Source organism: Pristiophorus japonicus, chromosome 7, assembly GCF_044704955.1.
Source record: "Pristiophorus japonicus isolate sPriJap1 chromosome 7, sPriJap1.hap1, whole genome shotgun sequence".
Taxonomy (NCBI): Eukaryota; Metazoa; Chordata; class Chondrichthyes; family Pristiophoridae; genus Pristiophorus; species Pristiophorus japonicus.
In genome coordinates this window covers 127,806,730-127,825,952 of record NC_091983.1, presented here as the reverse complement: position 1 = coordinate 127,825,952, position 19,223 = coordinate 127,806,730, and the positions used below count along the sequence as shown (strand labels likewise).

General features: G+C 41.8%; 2 protein-coding genes across 6 annotated transcripts in view; one reads left to right on the top strand and one right to left on the bottom strand.

The window, feature by feature from the left end:
• The window catches only part of cep85l (centrosomal protein 85, like), a 437,369-nt gene that overhangs the window by 202,855 nt on the left and 215,291 nt on the right, over positions 1–19,223 (bottom strand). The gene's annotated exons all lie outside the window — the stretch shown is intronic.
• The window catches only part of pln1 (phospholamban 1), a 54,726-nt gene continuing 43,748 nt past the window's right edge, over positions 8,246–19,223 (top strand). For 2 of the 3 annotated variants that reach the window (XR_011593875.1, XM_070885317.1), the window contains exon 1: positions 8,246–8,332. The gene's annotated coding sequence lies outside the window, so the exon portion shown is untranslated. Of the gene's footprint in view, positions 8,333–18,532; positions 18,643–19,223 lie in introns of all 3 variants that reach the window. The other variant, XM_070885319.1, reaches the window with a different exon arrangement.

Sequence of the window (19,223 nt, the reverse complement as noted above, 5' to 3'; positions counted from 1 at the left end):
AAGGGGGAACTGAGGGAAATCCTTATTAGTCAGGAAATGGTGTTAGGGAAACTGAAGGGACTGAAGGCCAATAAATCCCCATGGCCTGATAGTCTGCATCCTAGAGTACTTAAGGAAGTGGCCCGAGAAATAGTAGATGCATTGGTGGTCATTTTCCAACACTCCATGGAGTCTGGTTCAGTTCCTATGAATTGGAGGGTAGCTAATGTAACTCCACTTTTAAAAAAAGAGGGAGAGAGAAAACAGGGAATTATAGATCGGTTATCCTGACATCGGAGGTGGGAAAAATGCTGGAATCAATTATTAAATTAGCAGCGCATTTGGAAAGCAGTGACAGGATCGGTCCAAATCAGCATGGATTTATGAAAGGGAAATCATACTTGACAAATCTTCTAGAGGTTTTTGAGGATGTAACGAGTAGAGTGGATAAGGGAGAACCAGTGGATGTGCTGTATTTGGACTTTCAAAAGGCTTTTGATAAGGTCCCACACAAGAGATTAGTGTGCAAAATTCAGGCACATGGTATTGGGAGTAATGTATTGACGTGGATAGAGAACTGGTTGGCAGACAGGAAGCAAAGAGTAGGAATAAACGGGTCCTTTTCAGAATGGCAGGCAGTGACGAGTGGGGTGCCGCAGGGTTCAGTGCTGGGACTCCAGCTATTTACAATATACATTAATTATTTAGACGAAGGAATTGAATGTAATATCTCCAAGTTTGCAGATGACACAAGCTGGGTAGCAGTGCTATCTGCAAGGAGGATGCTAGGAGTCTGCAGGGGACTTGGACAGTTTGGTGAATGGGCAAATGCATGACAGATGCAGTATAATGTGGATAAGTGTGAAGTTATCCACTTTGGTGGCAAAAACAGGAAGGCAGATTATTATCTGAATGGTGACAGATTAGTAAAAGGGGAGGTGCAACGAGACCTGGGTGTCATGAAGGTAGGCATGCAGGTACAGCATGCAGTAAAGAAAGCGAATCGCATGCTGGCCTTCATAGCAAGGGGATTTGAGAATCGGAGCAGGGAGGGGTTACTGCAGTTGTACAGGGCCTTGGTGAGACCACACCTTGAGTATTGTTGCAGTTTTGGTCTCCTAATCTGAGGAAGGACGTTCTTGTTATTGAGGGAGTGCAGTGAAGGTACACCAGACTGATTCCCGGGATGGCAGGACTGACATGTGAAGAAAGACTGGATCGACTAGGCTTATATTCACTCGAATTTAGAAGAATGAGAGGGGATCTCATAGAAACATATAAAATTCTGACGGGATTGGACAGGTTAAATGCAAGAAGAATGTTCCTGATGTTGGGGAAGTCCAGAACCAGGGGTCACAGTCTAAGGATAAGGGGTAAGCCATTTAGGACCGAGATGAGGAGAAACTTCTTCACTCAGAATTGTGAATCTGTGGAATTCTCCACCACAGAAAGTTGTTGATGCCAGTTCATTAGATATATTGAAAAGGGAGTTAGATGTGGTCCTTATGGCTAAAGGGATCAAGGGGTATGGAGAGAAAACAGGAATGGGGTACTGAAGTTGCATGATCAGCCATGATCATATTGAATGGTTGTGCAGGCTCGAAGGGTTGAATGGTCTACTCCTGCACCTATTTTCTATGTTTCTATGTTTTTAAGATTGGGAAACTTTTAAAAGCCAGCAAAGAACGATTAAAAAAATGATTAAGAAAGGGAAGATAGACTATGAAAGTAAACTAGCACAAAATATAAAAATAGATAGCAAGAGTTTCTATAAGTACATAAAAAGGAAAAGAGTGGCTAAAGTAAATGTTGTTCCCTTAGAGGACAAGACCAGGGAACTAGTAATGGGGAACATGGAGATGGCAGAAACGCTGAACAAATATGTTGCATCAGTCTTTACGGTAGAGGACACTAACAATATTCCAACAGTGGATAGTCAAGGGGCTATAGAGGGGGAGGAACTTAACACAATCACAATCACTAAGGACGTGTTACTCAGTAAGATAATGGGACTAAAGGCAGATAAATCCCCCGGACCTGATGGCTTGCATCCTAGGGTCTTAAGAGAAGTAACGGCAGGGATTGTGGATGCTTTGGTTGTAATTTACCAAAATTCCTTGGATTGTGGGGAGGTCCCAGCAGATTGGAAATCTGCAAATGTAACACCCCTATTTAAAAAAGGAGGCAGACAAAAAGCAGGGAACTATAGACCAGTTAGCCTAACATCTGTGGTTGAGAAAATTTTGGATTCCATTATTAAAGAAGCAGTAGCAGGACATTTGGATAAGCAAAATTCAGTCAGCCAGAGTCAGCATGGACTTATGAAGGGGAAGTCATGTTTGATAAATTTTCTGGAGTTCTTTGAGGATGTAATGAACAGGGTGGATAAAGGGGAACCATTGGGTGTGGTGTATTTGGACTTCCAGTAGGCATTTGACAAAATGCCACATAAAAGGTAAGTTCACGGGGTTGGGGGCAATCCATTAGCATGAATAAAGGATTGGCTAACTAACAGAAAACAGAGAGTCAGAATAAATGGTTCATTCTCTGGTTGGCAACCAGTAACTGGTGGGTTGCCGCAGGGATCAGTGCTGGGACCCCAACTATTTACAATCTATATTAACGACTTGGAAGAAGGGACTGAGTATAATGTAGCCGAGTTTGCTGACGATACAAAGATGGGAGGAAAAGCAATGTGTGAGGAGAACACAAAAAATCTGCAAAAGGACATAGACAGGCTAAGTGAGTGGGCAAAAATTTGGCAGATGGAGTATAATGTTAGAAATTGTGAGGTCATACACTTGGGCAGAAAAAAATCAAAGAGCAAGTTATTATTTAAATGGAGAAAGATTGCAAAGTACAGCAGTACAGCAGGACCTTAAGGTACTTGTGCATGAAACACAAAAGGATAATATGCAGGTACAGCAAGTGATCAGGAAGGCCAATGGTATCTTGGCCTTTATTGCAAAGGGGATGGATTATAAAAGCAGGAAAGTCTTGCTACAGCTATACAAGGTATTGGTGAGGCCACACCTGGAATACTGCGTGCAGTTTGGTTTCCATATTTACGAAAGGGTATACTTGCTTTGGAGGCAGAGAAGGTTCACTAGGTTGATTCTGGGGGTGAGGGGGTTGACTTATGAGGAAAGGTTGAGTAGGTTGGGCCTCTACTAATTGGAGTTCAGAAGAATGAGAGGTGATCTTATCGAAACGTATAAGATTATGAGGGGGCTTGACAAGGTGGATGCAGAGAGGATGTTTCCACTGATGGGGGAGACTTGAACTAGAGGGCATGATCTTAGAATAAGGGGTCGCCCATTTAAAACAGAGATGAGGAGGAATTTCTTCTCTCAGAGGGTTGTAAATCTGTGGAATTCAGAGAGCTGTGGAAGCTGGGACATTGAATAATTTTAAGACAGAAATGGACAGTTTCTTGAGCGATAAGGGTTTATGGGTAGCAGGCGGGGAAGTGGAGTTGAGTCCATGATCAGATCAGCCATGATCTTATTGAATGTTGGAGCAGGCTCGAGGGGCCGTATGGCCTAATCCTGTTCCTATTTCTTATGTTCTTATGTTCTTATTATATTCCAACTGCCAAACGTTTGTCCACTCACTTAGCCTATCTATATCCCTTTGCAGATATTTTGTGTCCTCCTCACAACTTGCTTTCCCACCCATCTTTGTATCATCAGCAAACTTGGCGACATTACACTCGGTTCCTTCATCCAAGTCATTAATAGATTGTAAATAGTTGAGGCCCCAGCACCGATCCCTGTGGCACCCCACTAGTTACTGTTTGCAATCAGAAAAAGACCCATTTATCCCCACTCTCTGTTTTCTGTCAGTTAGCCAATCCTCTATCTATGCTAATATATTACCCCCAACCCCGTGAGCTCTTATCTTGTGCAGTATCCTTTTAGGTGGCACCTTATTGAATGCCTTCTGGAGATCCAAATACATCACATCCACTGGTTGCCACTTACCCACCCTGCTGATTACATCCACAAAGAACTCCAGCAAATTTGTCAAATATGATTTCCTTTTCATAAAACCATGCTGACTCTGCTTGACTGTATTATGCTGTTCCAAATGTCCTGCTACTGCTTCCTTAATAATGGATTCCAGCATTTTACCAATGACAGATGTTAGCCTAACTGGTCTATTGTTTCCTGCTTTCTGTCTGCCTGCTTTTTTAAATAGGGGCGTTACATTTGCGGTTTTCCAATGCGCTGGGAGTTCTCCAGAATCCAGGTATTTTTTTGGTAGATTACAAACAATGCATCCACTATCTCTGTAACCACTTCTTTCAAGATCCTAGGATGCAAGCCATCAGGTTCAGGGGACTTGTCCACCTTTAGTCCTATTATTTTACCAAGCACTTTTTATTTCGTGATAGTGATTATTTTAAGTTCCCTCCCACTTGTTAAAAAAGGAGGGAGAGAGAAAACAGGGAATTATAGACCGGTCAGCCTGACATCGGTAGTGGGTAAAATGATGGAATCAATTATTAAGGATGTCATAGCAGCGCATTTGGAAAGAGGTGACATGATAGCTCCAAGTCAGCATGGATTTGTGAAAGGGAAATCATGCTTGACAAAACGTCTGGAATTTTTTGAGGATGTTTCCAGTAGAGTGCACAAGGGAGAACCAGTTGATGTGGTATATTTGGACTTTTAGAAGGCTTTCGACAAGGTCCCATACAAGAGATTAATGTGCAAAGTTAAAGCACATGGGATTGGGGGTAGTGTGCTGACATGGATTGAGAATTGGTTGTCAGACAGGAAGCAAAGAGTAGGAGTAAATGGGGACTTTTCAGAATGGCAGGCAGTGACTAGTGGGGTACCGCAAGGTTCTGTGCTGGGGCCCCAGCTGTTTACACTGTACATTAACGATTTAGACGAGGGGATTAAATGTAGTATCTCCAAATTTGTGGATGACACTAAGTTGGGTGGCAGTGTGAGCTGCGAGGAGGATGCTATGAGGCTGCAGAGCGACTTGGATAGGTTAGGTGAGTGGGCAAATGCATGGCAGATGAAGTATAATGTGGATAAATGTGAGGTTATCCACTTTGGTGGTAAAAACAGAGAGACAGACTATTATCTGAATGGTGACAGATTCGGAAAAGGGGAGGTGCAACGAGACCTGGGTGTCATGGTATATCAGTCATTGAAGGTTGGCATGCAGGTACAGCAGGTGGTTAAGAAAGCAAATGGTATGTTGGCCTTCATAGCGAGGGGATTTGAGTACAGGGGCAGGGAGGTGTTGCTACAGTTGTACAGGGCCTTGGTGAGGCCACACCTGGAGTATTGTGTACAGTTTTGGTCTCCTAACCTGAGGAAGGACATTATTGTTATTGAGGGAGTGCAGCGAAGGTTCACCAGACTGATTCCCGGGATGGCGGGACTGACCTATCAAGAAAGACTGGATCAACTGGGCTTGTATTCACTGGAGTTCAGAAGAATGAGAGGGGCCTCATAGAAACGTTTAAAATTCTGATGGGTTTAGACAGGTTAGATGCAGGAAGAATGTTCCCAATGTTGGGGAAGTCCAGAACCAGGGGTCACAGTCTAAGGATAAGGGGTAAGCCATTTAGGACCAAGATGAGGAGAAACTTCTTCACCCAGAGAGTGGTGAACCTGTGGAATTATCTACCATAGAAAGTTGTTGAGGCCAATTCACTAAATATATTCAAAAAGGAGTTAGATGAAGTCCTTACTACTAGGGGGATCAAGAGGTATGGCGAGAAAGCAGGAATGGGGTACTGAAGTTGCATGTTCAGCCATGAACTCATTGAATGGCAATGCAGGCTAGAAGGGCCGAATTGCCTACTCCTGCACCTATTTTCTATGTTTCTATGTTTCTAAGTTCCTCCCTCCCTAAAGCCCCTTGATCATCTATTATTGGGAGGATTTTAGTGTCTTCTACTGTCAAGACCAATAAAAATATTTGTTCAAAGTCTCCACCATTTCCCTGTTCCCCATTATTAGTTCCCCAGGCTCATCCTCTAAGGGACCAATGTTTACTTTAGCTACTCTGTTCCTTTTTATATATCTGTAGAAGCTCTTATTATCTGTTTTTATATTTCTTGCTAGTTTATTCTCATACTCTATCTTCCCTCTCTTTATAATTGTTTTAGTCATCCTTTGCTGATTTTAAAAAAATGCTCAATCCTTTGGCCTCCCACTAATAATGGCCACTTTGTATGCCATTTTTTTCAATTTGATACCATTCTTTCATTCCTTAGTTAACCACGGATGGTTCTCCCTTCTCTTAAAGTCTTTCTTTCTCACTGAAATATATTCTTGTTGAGAGTTATGAAATATCTCCTTAAATGTCTGCCACTGTTTATCAACCGTCTTACACTTTAATCGATTTTCCCAGTCCACTTCAGCCAACTCTGCCTTCATAACCTTTGTAATCACCTTTGTTTAAGATCAGGACACTGGTTTGCGAATCAATTTTCTCACCCTCCAACTGAATTTGAAATTCAACCATGCTATGGTCACTCATTACTAGAGGATCCTTTACTATGAGATCATTTATAATCCTGTCTCATTACACAGTACCAGATCCAAAATAGCCTGCTCCCTGGTTGTTTCCACAACGTACTGTTCAAGGAAACCATCTTGGATACACTCTATGAACTCTTCCTCAAGGCTACCTTTTTCTGTCTATCCTTCCGAATATTCAGTTCCCAGTCTTGGTCACCTTGCAACCACATTTCTGTAATGGCTATCAGATCATACCCATTTATATCTGTTTGTGCCGTCAACTCATCTACCTTGTTACGAATGCTGTGTGCATTCAGATGAAGAGCTTTTAATTTTTTTTGCTTCTATTGGTTCTAAAATCTAAACACATCCCTCCAAAATCTGTTTCATTACCTGTGGCATAGATCTTCTGTGGAACACTCTTCTAGACCATTAAAATGTCGGGTAATTATAAACTGTGCACTATTGGGCAAATTCCTTTCAACAGATATTTTGTAGTTGGAATTGAAATAGAATTGAAAGGTGATGTGGATAGGGCAAGATTAATTTATTTCCATGACCTTGATGGTTCACACTCCAGCCACTTGTACCTGAAAATTGCAATCGGGGTCCTAGGACCCCAATTTGCATATTAAGGCAGTCTTCCACCTGTTTCAGACAGGTGAGCTACTCGTATCAGGTCTACCTGGGGCTTCAGCCCCTTTTCCCTCCTATGTGGGGATTGTGAAGAAGGATGTGTTCAAGCCAATCTGGCTAAATGACTGAAGAGACAAATTTTAAACCTGAGCTGATCCTTTGCTGTTGTGCTACTTTCCTAAGAGCAATCAAGTTCTCATAAATCATCTAGGGTTCCTGCTCCTGATTGTTTGCCAGTGGTCCCTGCTGGAAAATGCATGAGTGAGGACACTGTTGAGCTTGCCTCTGATGTTGTCCAGTTGAATTTCCTGTTGACGTTCAAGACCTGGGCTCCCACATGAACAATGGCCACTTGCCAAAGTAGTGGAGAGCTGTCAGGAACAGAGTGACTTCATGAGAAATGGGACAAAGATTAAGGGGGAAAAAAAAATTGTTTGTAATTGGCTCCTGTGAACTAATCCTGCTCACTCATGGGATGCAGCTGTAACATTAGTTTCCAGAAATTCAGATTTAATTCTATGTAAAAACTGACAGACAAGAGGTGAGAGGGCTCTTCCCTCAAGACAAGATAACCCCTTCCCACTATACATACCACATACTTTGTAGAAAAAAATATTTGAACCAAATATAGAAGATAAGGGAAAAAGCTGAAAGAGGTGAGTTATTTGTTACAACTTTCCTAATATGTGAATAAAATAAAGTCAAAGCAAATTAAACTCATTTTCAAGCACTGGAGTTGTATAAACAGCTCGAATCCCAAAACAATACCAGTTAAAATCAGAGACTGGAAGCAGTGGGATGCAATCTCGCCTTTCCTGGAACACTGATTGTACACACAGTATAATACATTACTATACTACATTTCTAAAATGATGGAAAACAATCATTTTGTCACACATTTAAACTGAGATACTTGTGAAGAACTGAAAGTTTTGTTTTGGGAGAGGGAAGAGGTTGGAAAATGAAGTCATAATGACAGCTGACTTTGACATTTTTGGTGCTTGAAACACAGCTGGGAGGAGACTTCTGGATTTTATCCAATAGAAACTTATAAATCAGTCTGTGACAACATAAACCACGCCTCTTAAAGTTTGGCTTTTCCCCACCTACTCAGTTTATTCCAATAAACTTTGTGCCATTCAGAGGAAAAGTGTACAGCACTCCAGAGCTCCCTGATCACAGCCACCCAGCAGCTCATATCCCCAACTCACTGAGCCTCCACAGAGGTAAGAGACTGTCAAATTTTTATTTAACATCTGTGGTTTTAAAATGATCATATTACATTTCAAGAAGGTTCTTAACTTTTTAACACTTTCTTTACAAGTTTTCCTCTTTGAAAACTGGAAGATGTTCAGCCTTTCTATATAAATCTAAATAAAACCAAAACGGGGAGCAGAGGATGAATATTTGAAAAGAATATCAACCCTTTGAAATACAATTCACAATAATTTACATTGTAATAATTAACCGCTATAAACCAAGACTGAAAAAAGTGTAAATAATCTTTTTGCCTTATTAACATTTAAAGGGGCACTCACTGCCTTTGTCACTAGGAAGAGAGAGGAGGTGCAACAAACCCGTGTTATTGTCACAATCACATCATGAATGAGTGACGCCATTACATTTAGTGAGATGTTTTGATATGATTAAAGCCATCTCTTCCAATTTTTACCAAATATTTTTCTTCAGAGATGTTTGTAAAAACCTTACTCTATTGCTGGCTAGGACATAATAAATGTGATGTACATCTACTGAACTAAAGAATGAGATCTTTTTAACCTCTAACTCTGACCATAAACCTCATTATATTCAGACAACTAACTTTCTGAAGCAACGATAGTTCTGTGCTGTTGAAATGATGAAAAACAACATGCTAATAATGTATGAGACTGAATCACCTAGAGCAGAGGGATCTTTGGGTTTTCTCATATTGTTTTTCACTTGCACTTCCAAACTATAAAGACAGCTTTAGTTGCAGAAACTATTTTGCAATCATTTCTCTAAAGCGAGCCATCAACATTCATCAGATCCATATTTTTCATCCTAACAGAAAGCATTTGGAGGAGGATTTAAATTTTGAAGAACAAAGGTTAAAGCAACAATTTGTTCTGGGTTACAAGCCAAAAATGTCATTGTTAGATTGATAAACATGCCACTGACATATTATTTTAGATGGTTTTTTTCAGCAAGTCTATTGCATGTTCCTATATATATTTATATTTTTAACTAATACAATAGCATGATATGAATGAGATTATACAGATTAGTCCTGAAATGTTACATTGTACAACACTGGGATATTTTCATTATGCATTTAATGCTGTTATGTCAGAACCAGTTTTATTCTCTACAAGATCTTTGCAGTTTTATATTATAAATGGATATTTGCAACATTGATCTATATATAGTAGGTGCATATTTTTAAATCTCCTACATCTAAGCTAGAATTTATGTCAATGTGATCAGTTATTACAGCTATAAAATTATTTTTGAATTGGTAGTGACATGGATTGTGCAGTAGCATAGCACATGGACACTTTATCCATTCATACTGTGAGATTTGAGTTTATGGGTGATATTGGATCAGCCGCACATTATACACCCCACTCAATTTTCCTTTCCACTGATGTTAATGAAAGGAATATCAGACAGATGTATAATAGGTAGCTGATCTGATATCGCCTGTTTTACATCATCATCGAAAGTTAAACTTGCACACTTTGGCTGGAATCTTCCCAGCCCTGCGAGTGCGGGTTTGGAGGCGGGGCCGCTGACAAAATGGCTCTGATTGACAGTGGGTCAGGATCCCACACTGAACCCGCCTCCGTGTCAGTTTCTCAACTGTCAGATCTGCGTTCGGTTAGCCGACCCAACAGCAAGCAGTGGGACAGGTAACTAACATCATTAAAAGGTACTTAAATGCTAGCTAAGAGGCTTAAAAACAGGTACTTACAATTTTACTAACATTTTGACGGCTTTACTGTCCCTTGGGTTTTATGTCAAGTAAGTGGAGTCAGGTTCTCAGTGACTCTCTATTGCTTTGGCTAGTTGACAGCTGCAGAAGTGGTATAAAAACTACCATTTCACAGCTGTTCACTTTCCAGTGTCAGAAGCTGAAGCTGTCAGGATTTGGAAAAGAGTTTTGTGCTGTATGTAGTTTGGAAGTGTTTGCAGTGAACTCTCTATTCACTGTCACCTCCTTGGAGCTTCTGTCATCTCAAGCTCCTCTGCAATCTATTCCAGAGCATCGGTGCCCTTGAAAAAAATCTCACCTTGGTCCTCAGAATCCCACCACGTTCAGCCCCAACACCAACATCACTAAACACACCAGCAACAACACCAACCTTCTCCGCAATCACCTGATGCTGCACAGAACACAGGGCATTAGCACCTGATCACATTGCTGCCCGGGAGGCTAGTGATGGCCTCACCATGGCCACATTTACTTGACTTCACACTGTGCTACATGATGCGCCAGGTTGGCACCATCCCATACCAGCTCCATAAAGCATCCCTGCAATGTCCAACCCATTTCTTCCACACTTATCACCATTGTGGGGGGTACCCTTATGTCGCACCATTCACTGCAACTCACTAAGCCACTTCCAAAGGTGCCCACAAATCTGTCCAAGAACGCAAAGACCTGAAAATAAGGATTTCAATGTTTGACACACATCAACATTAAGTATACTTAACATTGGCTAAAGGACCCAAGTACCTACTCTTGGGTGTTGTTAGTTGGTATGATTGGACAAGGATGAGGGCGAGTGCTAGAGGTGGCTAATGACCTGGGGAACTGATAATGTAGATAGGGAGAGAGAGGGATGGGTGGAGGTGCAAGGTAAGTTGGCGTGAGTAAGGATGTGCAGGGGTAGAGTAGGGAAGATAGATTGGTGGGGATGTGAGGAGTGGCACAGCAGGATGAGGTTGAGTGTGACTTTGCAGTAACATTTTGTGATCTATTGAGATCTTGAAAGGTTTGCGCCACTGAAGCCAGCTCCTCTAGACGACATCCCTGCTTGTGCCCTCATGTGCAATGTGCAACCAGGTTGCGTTGGCCTCCTTGAGAGGTCTCTTCCATCCATTGGAAGGGAAGAGAACCTCCCTGCATGCTGTGACTCTCTCCATAAGCAACTGGAGGGAGTGATGGGAGAGCCTGCGTGCAGCCGTGCATCTTTGTGCAGTACTTGTCAATGTTTAAAGCAGCTCAATGCTGCAAAAGACTGACAGATGAACTGCCAAAAAATAGTTGGGTATGGTCCCTTTAAGGAAACCGCCTGATGACGCGTCATCAGATGATATCATCCAGTTAATTGGTTGGGAAGCCCGCAGGGTGGGCTTAACAAGCCCCAGCTTGCTGTCAGAGGGCGAGCTGGAGCCTGGAGCACGTTCCCCGCACACCATCAATGCCGCCCGTGCCCAACTCACACCCGTTGGTGAAATCACGGCCCATGTGTTCACTGGGCTTCTCAGCCAAGATTACTCCCCCTAACCATAACCCACACCCTGCGATCAAGTTATCAGTCTTGGCCAGGTCATCACATGTAACAGAGATCAACAGGAAAGAAAGAAAAGTCAAAAGAAGTAACATGGCACCTCTTAACAGCTAAACCAGGTGAATTGGTTGAAAATCATACCACCAGAGATGTGCTGCGGAGTCCAAAGAAAGGCCCAAAATTAAAAATCTAGCAGTTGAACTGAGAGGACCTACCATTGGAAGGAAGAATTGTGGGATGAGTTTTCGTCAATCTAGTGTGGAATGGCGATAATTGTGGAATCAAGGCATTATCATTTTGTCCTCTTACCAGGGACGACTGTCTGGATGCAGAAGGCACAGTCAGTGAAATTTAAAAAAATGAGATATATAAGTCCCGATTTTAACTTGGGGCCAGTTCAAGGCAGGCCAAGTGTGGGTGGGATGGAATCCCCCATAGACTCCTAGGCAGGAGGGCCTTGCCATTTTAGCTCCCGTGCTTCATTTAAATAATTAAACTCTGTCTCCCACACAAAACCGGCAGGAGTGACGGTGGATGGGAGCAGGAATTGGGACAGGAGCTGGATGTTGCTGGGGACCAAAGGAAACAGTACCAACAAGTTAAGTCATGCAGGAGCAGAGGTCTGCGCTGATCACAGCTGGAGGAAGTTGGGGGAGAAGGCTCAGGGCAAATGAAGCCCAAGGTTACCTTGCTGGGCCAGGAGCAGAACTCCTGCCCCCTTGGGCCATAAAAAGCCTTTCCAAAATTAAAGAAACATCCTTACTTACCCGAGCCTCTTCGGGCCTGATGTTGCTTGTCAGCGGCTTTTATTTAAAAATTCTCGAAATGATACTGAGCTTGTAAGCCAGCCATGAGTCAAAAATTCAGTTTATCTCCATTTGAACCACAACTGTTTGGAATAAAGTTGAATATTAAAAACACAAAAAACTGCCATTTAGCAAGATTAGAGAATTATGGGGTAAATTTGGAGAGGCTGCGTACAGATTGGAGAATTGGTCAACACCAATAAAGATCAACACATCTGATTTGTGTCACTTCCAATTTTCTGGTGATTAATATGAATAAATTGGATACACAAAGCTCCATACTGGATTCTCCAGAATGCTCTCCCGTCAAGGCTCTGTGTTGGGAGTGGAGCCTTATACAATTTACACTTACATTTGTGCACTGATGATCTTTGCAATATTGGAAAAAATTCTCAGAAAAGGATTTATGAATATGGAAAAACCCTAATCCGTTTTGGACTTCAGGTTCAGCTGTTATATTTGCCATTGCAATTTTATTTTTAAGAATTCATTTTTAAAATCTGAATTTCATATATTTCCAAATTTTGATGACTCCTTTGATTTCACGCTCATTGGATTTTATCTGAATAATCTTTTTGAGCTAAAAATCTTTCTTTGCTTAGGAATCTTTACAGAGACTTCTGTCAATACCAGGGCATTTTGTATTTTTGTTTAATTTGTTCTTGGGATGTGGGTGTTGCTGGCAAGGCTAGTATTTATTGCCCATCCCTAATTGCCCTTGAGAAGGTTGTGGTGAGCCACCTTCTTGAACCGTGATGCAGTCTGTGTCCCCTTCATTGCTGTCCTGCAGTCTTTTGATCGATATTTGTCCTTTACTAAAATGGTGGACACAGAAAATGAAACTACATATAACAAAATAGCAAATGTTTATTCCAACTCATTGAGGTGCACAGTAGCGATGCTGCAGTATAATGAAACTAGGGGTTAGAAATTCCGCTTCTGTGCAAGCCAGCCTGTTGCTTTCTCCCCATTAAAGTGAGTGGGCTAGTGAACACAAAAGCAGAATTTCTATGCTGAAAATATTGATCAGAAAATAGCCCAGCAGCACAAATGATTGAGCACTTAATAAAAAATCTTGGCCTAGAAATTGGACCTCATTGCACCTGTTTTACACCCGTAAAATGGATACAATGTGCACAATTTTCAGGAGCTAATATCCTGCGCCATAAGAAAGTCTGAAAGATATTTGATCCAATATTGGGTCGGGCCAGTTTTACGGCAGCCTGGGCGATCTCGTTTTTTTTCTTTTCTTTGCCAATTTTCTCTCCTCCTCACTTGAATCCAGTGTCTCTTGCTGGGGTATTTCACCAGCACCAGCCACTATCCTACCACTCACCTTTACTTATGTGGAAACCTTGACAGTGGGACCGATTTCATGGTTGGGTGCACATTGGGTGAACCGTGGACAGAGTGATCGCACCACCCACCCAATGGCAACTGAGGGAGGTCCCTAACCGTTTCATGGTCGGGCCTCATCTGCATCCTTTTGTTGAGCAGATTGGTGGGGTGGGGCTGGAGGGGGAGGTGGGAAACCCAGCAGCCGCTCTGTGGAGCTGAGCCAGATATATTTCCTTAAAAGGGGCTGCTAGAAAATCTCAGGGATGGCTACTGATCAACTGGCACCTGTAGAAATATTCCAATGGAGCCAGGATATTTTTATCCTGGCCTCCCTTGTTTGTTGCCATTTTCAGAACGACTCATTTTCAAGGACTGCTGGTTTGAATTCCTCTAAGTCCAGAACCATTGGGCAAAATAGCAGAGCACACACTCCACCCATTGGTGCTTGAAAATTGGGCTGTGAGCTAAAACCGGCATAAGAACCCAATTTAAATATTTTAGTAAGGCTCCCACCCGTTCTGGGTGGGAGTGCTAGATGCCCCTTTTAAATTCTGTCTGCCCCTTCCCTATGCTGCTGACCTCAGGGTCACAGTACGTAAAAGGTCACCAGGATCACTGTTGGGGCATCCACTTCAGCTGGTGTAGAGGGAATTTGCTAACAGCAATATCGCAGCATGGCCAGAACGTTGGCTGAAGATCATAAAAATATTTTTTTAGCTTTGGATTTTAAATTTGCCACCGTGACTGTGATCAACAGCCTTAGTCAAAGCAACAGTACTTTCAAACTTAAACCCTCCCTTGCAGCCTACAGCAGCACTGGATGCCAGACGTTCATTGAGCCCAGCGTTGTTAAAGCATAAATGATGGGAAATATGTTGTATGATGTTATCCCTTGATTTGCATATTATTATAATAAACCTGCCTATATATACTAGATGTCAATTCTCGTAGAAACACTCAGATGTTTGATGGGAGCAAATGAATGGCTCCCTGGCCAATATTTCTTCCCCATTTGCCCAGGGTATCCCAGTTTACCAGCATAACCGAAGAGGAAAGTCTGGTGCTATTTGTACAAGTGGCTTTTAGCTCATTTAAAAGACATTTTGGAATAGCCTTTTAATACTTTCTCTAGTTGTACTTTATGATACATAAGCATTAAAATCAAGTACAAGGGCAGAGTGGTGGTACAATGGGTTAGTGTCCTAATGCTTCATGGATCAGTAGAATATGATGCACTCATCACAAATTCACGCACTGCACATTTCCAAAGCTCAGCCATGTGCCGGTGACTCAGGAGGAGATGCCAAGCAAAGGCCAGGTAATCCCCCCTCGGGAGGAGAGCAAGAAGTGGAAGGTGAGGCAACCCCAGTAACTGGCTCAGTAGTGGCATTGGCGGAGGGCTGGGACAAATCATCTTTTCACCACATTCCCGGCAGGGATCAGTGTGTAACCCGAGAGAGGCTTGGAGAGGCAGGAGGGAGAATAAATAAACTTAAATCATCTAGAAAATCCAGGTTTGAAGATGCCATCGCTGCTCTGAAAGCTCTGATGGCTTAAACAGTTAATCAGACACCTTTTATCAAAGCCAGTTTCTAAATAGACTTTTTGTCATTATGGTAGTCAATCTGGGTTATTATAAAGTTGTGATTAAATAGTTTCTTTTGGCGGAGCATTAATTGTTATGGTGAACTAACCGCCTGTTCCATATGCACTTTCCACACCAATAACGGGTAACAGTTACTATGTAAGAGAACATAATTTCACATAAAATTGCAAGTTATACAGAATTACAATGAAGTTACAATAAGAAATGGATCCATTCAGCTCAACCAATCCACATTAGTGTTTATCCTCTACTCGAGCAGTAGCCCTAATCCCATCTGCCTGCCCTTTTCCATATCCCATTATCCCCTTTTCCTTTCCTTTCCTCTGGGAAATACTTGACAAAAACCTTGGTAAAGAGCTCACTGCACAAATTAATTCAATACCAAAAAATGTTTATGTACTGTCGTGAATCCCAAACAATGTTTATTGCCAAGAATTTCCTGCTTCTTGACTACAAATCGTTTCTTGATAAACTCGCAGTAAGGCACTGAAGTCACGAATTTATCAGTATATATGCTGGTGGTCATTATTGCCAGCCACAGAAGACACTCATGCTTTGCAGCCTGCACTGAGCACTGCTGTCGGGACAAAGATTTATCCAAAGTGAAATAAAACCACCCCATAAAATTAAACAGTACTTCCCACAAAAAGTTGCCGTATACTGGAGAATTTTTCAGATTACCTTTCTTCCTCTCCAGTTTTCTCTCCTCCTCTTCAGATCACTCTGCCTCATGCTGGTGTTTGGGCCTTTTGGCACCAGTTGCTCAGTGCTATCTTAGCCGTGTGTGCATCTAGACAGTGAGGAGGTGAAAATCTTCGGCCTGCAATGGCGGATTCAAATTGGAAGGCAAGTCTAATGAAGGACGGATCTCCCACTTCTCCATAAACAAGCCCACGATGCTGGAGTAGGTGGGGCCGAGGGGAGGGTTTACTCACCCCAGGAAGTTCCTCAGCCCCGCCATCCCTATCGCCCAGCATCCTGGAGGCCAGGATGAACCTGGCAGATGGCCTACCAAGAGATACAAGTGAGGTACACTGGAGTCCCCAGTCCTCACCTGACGTCCACACATCTGCACTTCCCAGCAGCAGTCACTGGTTAATGATCAGAACTAAGAACCATGGCTGATTATTTTCCTCTTCCCATCTTAATGCTGTTGAGGTGAGTTGAGGTGCTTTACTGCTATACCAGCTAAAATCTGTAATCCAGACATTGGAATGAACCTGGAGCTCTTATGGTCTGTATTCTGTTAATGTAACAATGAATGTACAAAAATCACCTGTGCTATTCATGCAAAATCCTGGTTTATTCAATAGATTAAAGGATACAGTAAATAATCAATATGTTTTCAGATACATGCTAAAAATATATATATTTTTTTTTAAATTGCAGTCTGGGGCCTATATTTCAACATGGATTAGTTTCTCCTTTCAATTTCACAGCTTTTCCTGATGGTTAAGGCACATTTTTAGTAATCTCCAAAATAGAAAAATGCCTTTAGAAACACTAAGGTCAGACAGAGCCATGCTTTGTCTATGTGTATGTAGATTCTCACCACACCAAGGATGTCCGGGTACCACATGCAATGAAGTTCAGAGGAATTCTTAATGCTGTTGTTCGAGATTAAATGGTATGGGAGAGGGGGTAAAAATTGCTCTGGTCATTACGTGTAGCGATGACATTTTGAAAATAATACTTACCATGTTACTCCACATGGTGACCCCTATTCAAACTCACCAATACAAAATTGGTTCTTCTACTATTTATATATTTAACTCCTGCCTATGAATATGTTTTACTGGCTGCAGTGGGTATTTAATGTATGTCTTGAGATCTGGAATGAATGCAAAAAACACACTACAAAAGCCTAATGGTGAACTAGGCCATTTATGGATGATAAAATCTTAAACTTATTTTTATTTCTAACTACTGAAACCTCAGACCAGTTTCATCTGGTGATATATTTTACACAAACTGCATTTAATGTATTTTGCATATATTTAAGATGATTGTTTGGATGAATTAAGATGTCACTAAAAATTTCAGATTGCTTTGCATTTCAAAAATAAATACAAATAAAAATGTTAGTTCACAGACTCTTCATTAGTCAATGATGATAGTGGGCACCTAGATAAATAATCCATAGTGCAAAGGTTGTTTCCCATAGCTGGAGAGTCTAGGACTGGGGGGTATAGTCTCAGGATAAGATTGAGATGAGGAGGAATTTCTTCATTCAGAAGGTTGTAAATGTTTGGAATTCTCTACCCCAAAGAACTGTGAGTACTGAATCGTTGAGTATATTCAAGGCTGAGATAGATAGATTTTTGGACTATAGGGGAATCACGAGATATGGTGATCAGGCGGGAAAATGGAATTGAGGGAGAAGATCAGCCATGGTTTCACTGAATTGCGGAGCAGGCTTGAGGGGCAGTATGGCCTACTCTTGCTCCTAATTCTTTTGTTCTTATAAATCTAATTGAGTGAGGCATAAACCTAATTACATTGTAACAACCTCCATTTGCAAAATGACCATTATGGTATTCATCATTGTTTTTGGCACCAGTTCATCAACAAAATAATTAGTGCCAGTAAATTTAATGAAGTGAAGATAATAAAGATTTTATAAACTATCTAAGTTAGCAATTTATTCAAATAAAATGCTTGGTTTATCAGTTAATGATCCTAATGAATGCATCAGTTTGATTTTCACCACAATAGAACCTCAAAGCAGTATATGGCTCAGCTCCCAAAAATATCAGCACATGCCTCTCGGTACCATAGTGGAAAATAAACAGCGGCCATTCTGAGCTGGTCTATTTTTATCCGATTAAATAAATCGGTCTGCTTTTTGTGACATAGTCTAGTGTTTCATATCAAAATGAAAACTCCATTCTAATACACTCAGTAGAGATACCTCACTGATAAACTTTTCTGAATCCTAATTTATAATAAGGAATTAAAATATTGGTTTGCAGAATAAGCTGAATAATTTCACTGTTAGGTCATATTCTGCAACAGGACCTCAGGAAGTAAATAAGCTCCACAAAGAGCGTGTGACAGATTTATCATCAGAGTAGGATCTGCATTCCAGTCATTGTGTCAACGTGACGTAAGTCATAAGGCTCTAAATGTAGCCAGCTGTTAACATTTACGAGTCTATGCATCCACTTATTTTTTCTCAAGCTCCATGATGGTGATAACATGCAGTGAAATAAACAACTCTAAATTCTTTCAGCCTGATCACATCCCGGCCAGCCATCATCCTGAAAAAAAATAACACATCTTGCACTCAGGTAAGAAAAAAAATGATTGTCCCTGAATTTGCAGTCGGCATACTCTGAGTATGCAGTCATACAGCCTTTGAAACTGACCGCAATTTCGGGATTTGGCGCATGTGCAAACGCATGCAGAAATCTTAAAGTTGCGGTCTGTCAATGACAGCTCCGAAAATGGCTGCGCTGTGCCACCACCCACCCCCTTGCACCCCACTCCAGCCCACTCACAGAGCCTGCAATCAGTGAAATCTCGTAAACCATTGCAATTGATGAAAACTTCGGCTCTTTCGCAGTAAGTCCCGCAAGATCCTGCAAATCCACTTGGAGGATAGGCTTACCACCATCAGTGTTCTCGCTAAGGGCAACATTCCCAGCATCGAAGCACTGACCACACTTGACCAGCTCTGTTGGGCAGGCCAAATTGTCTGCATGCCTGACACGAGACTCCCTAAGCAAGCGCAGTACTTGGAACTCCCTCACGGCAAACGAGCCAAAGGTGGGCAGAGGAAACATTTCAAGGTTGCCCTCAAAGCCTCCTTGATAAAGTGCAATATTCCCACTGGCACCTGGGAATCCCTGGCTCAAGACCGCCCAAAATG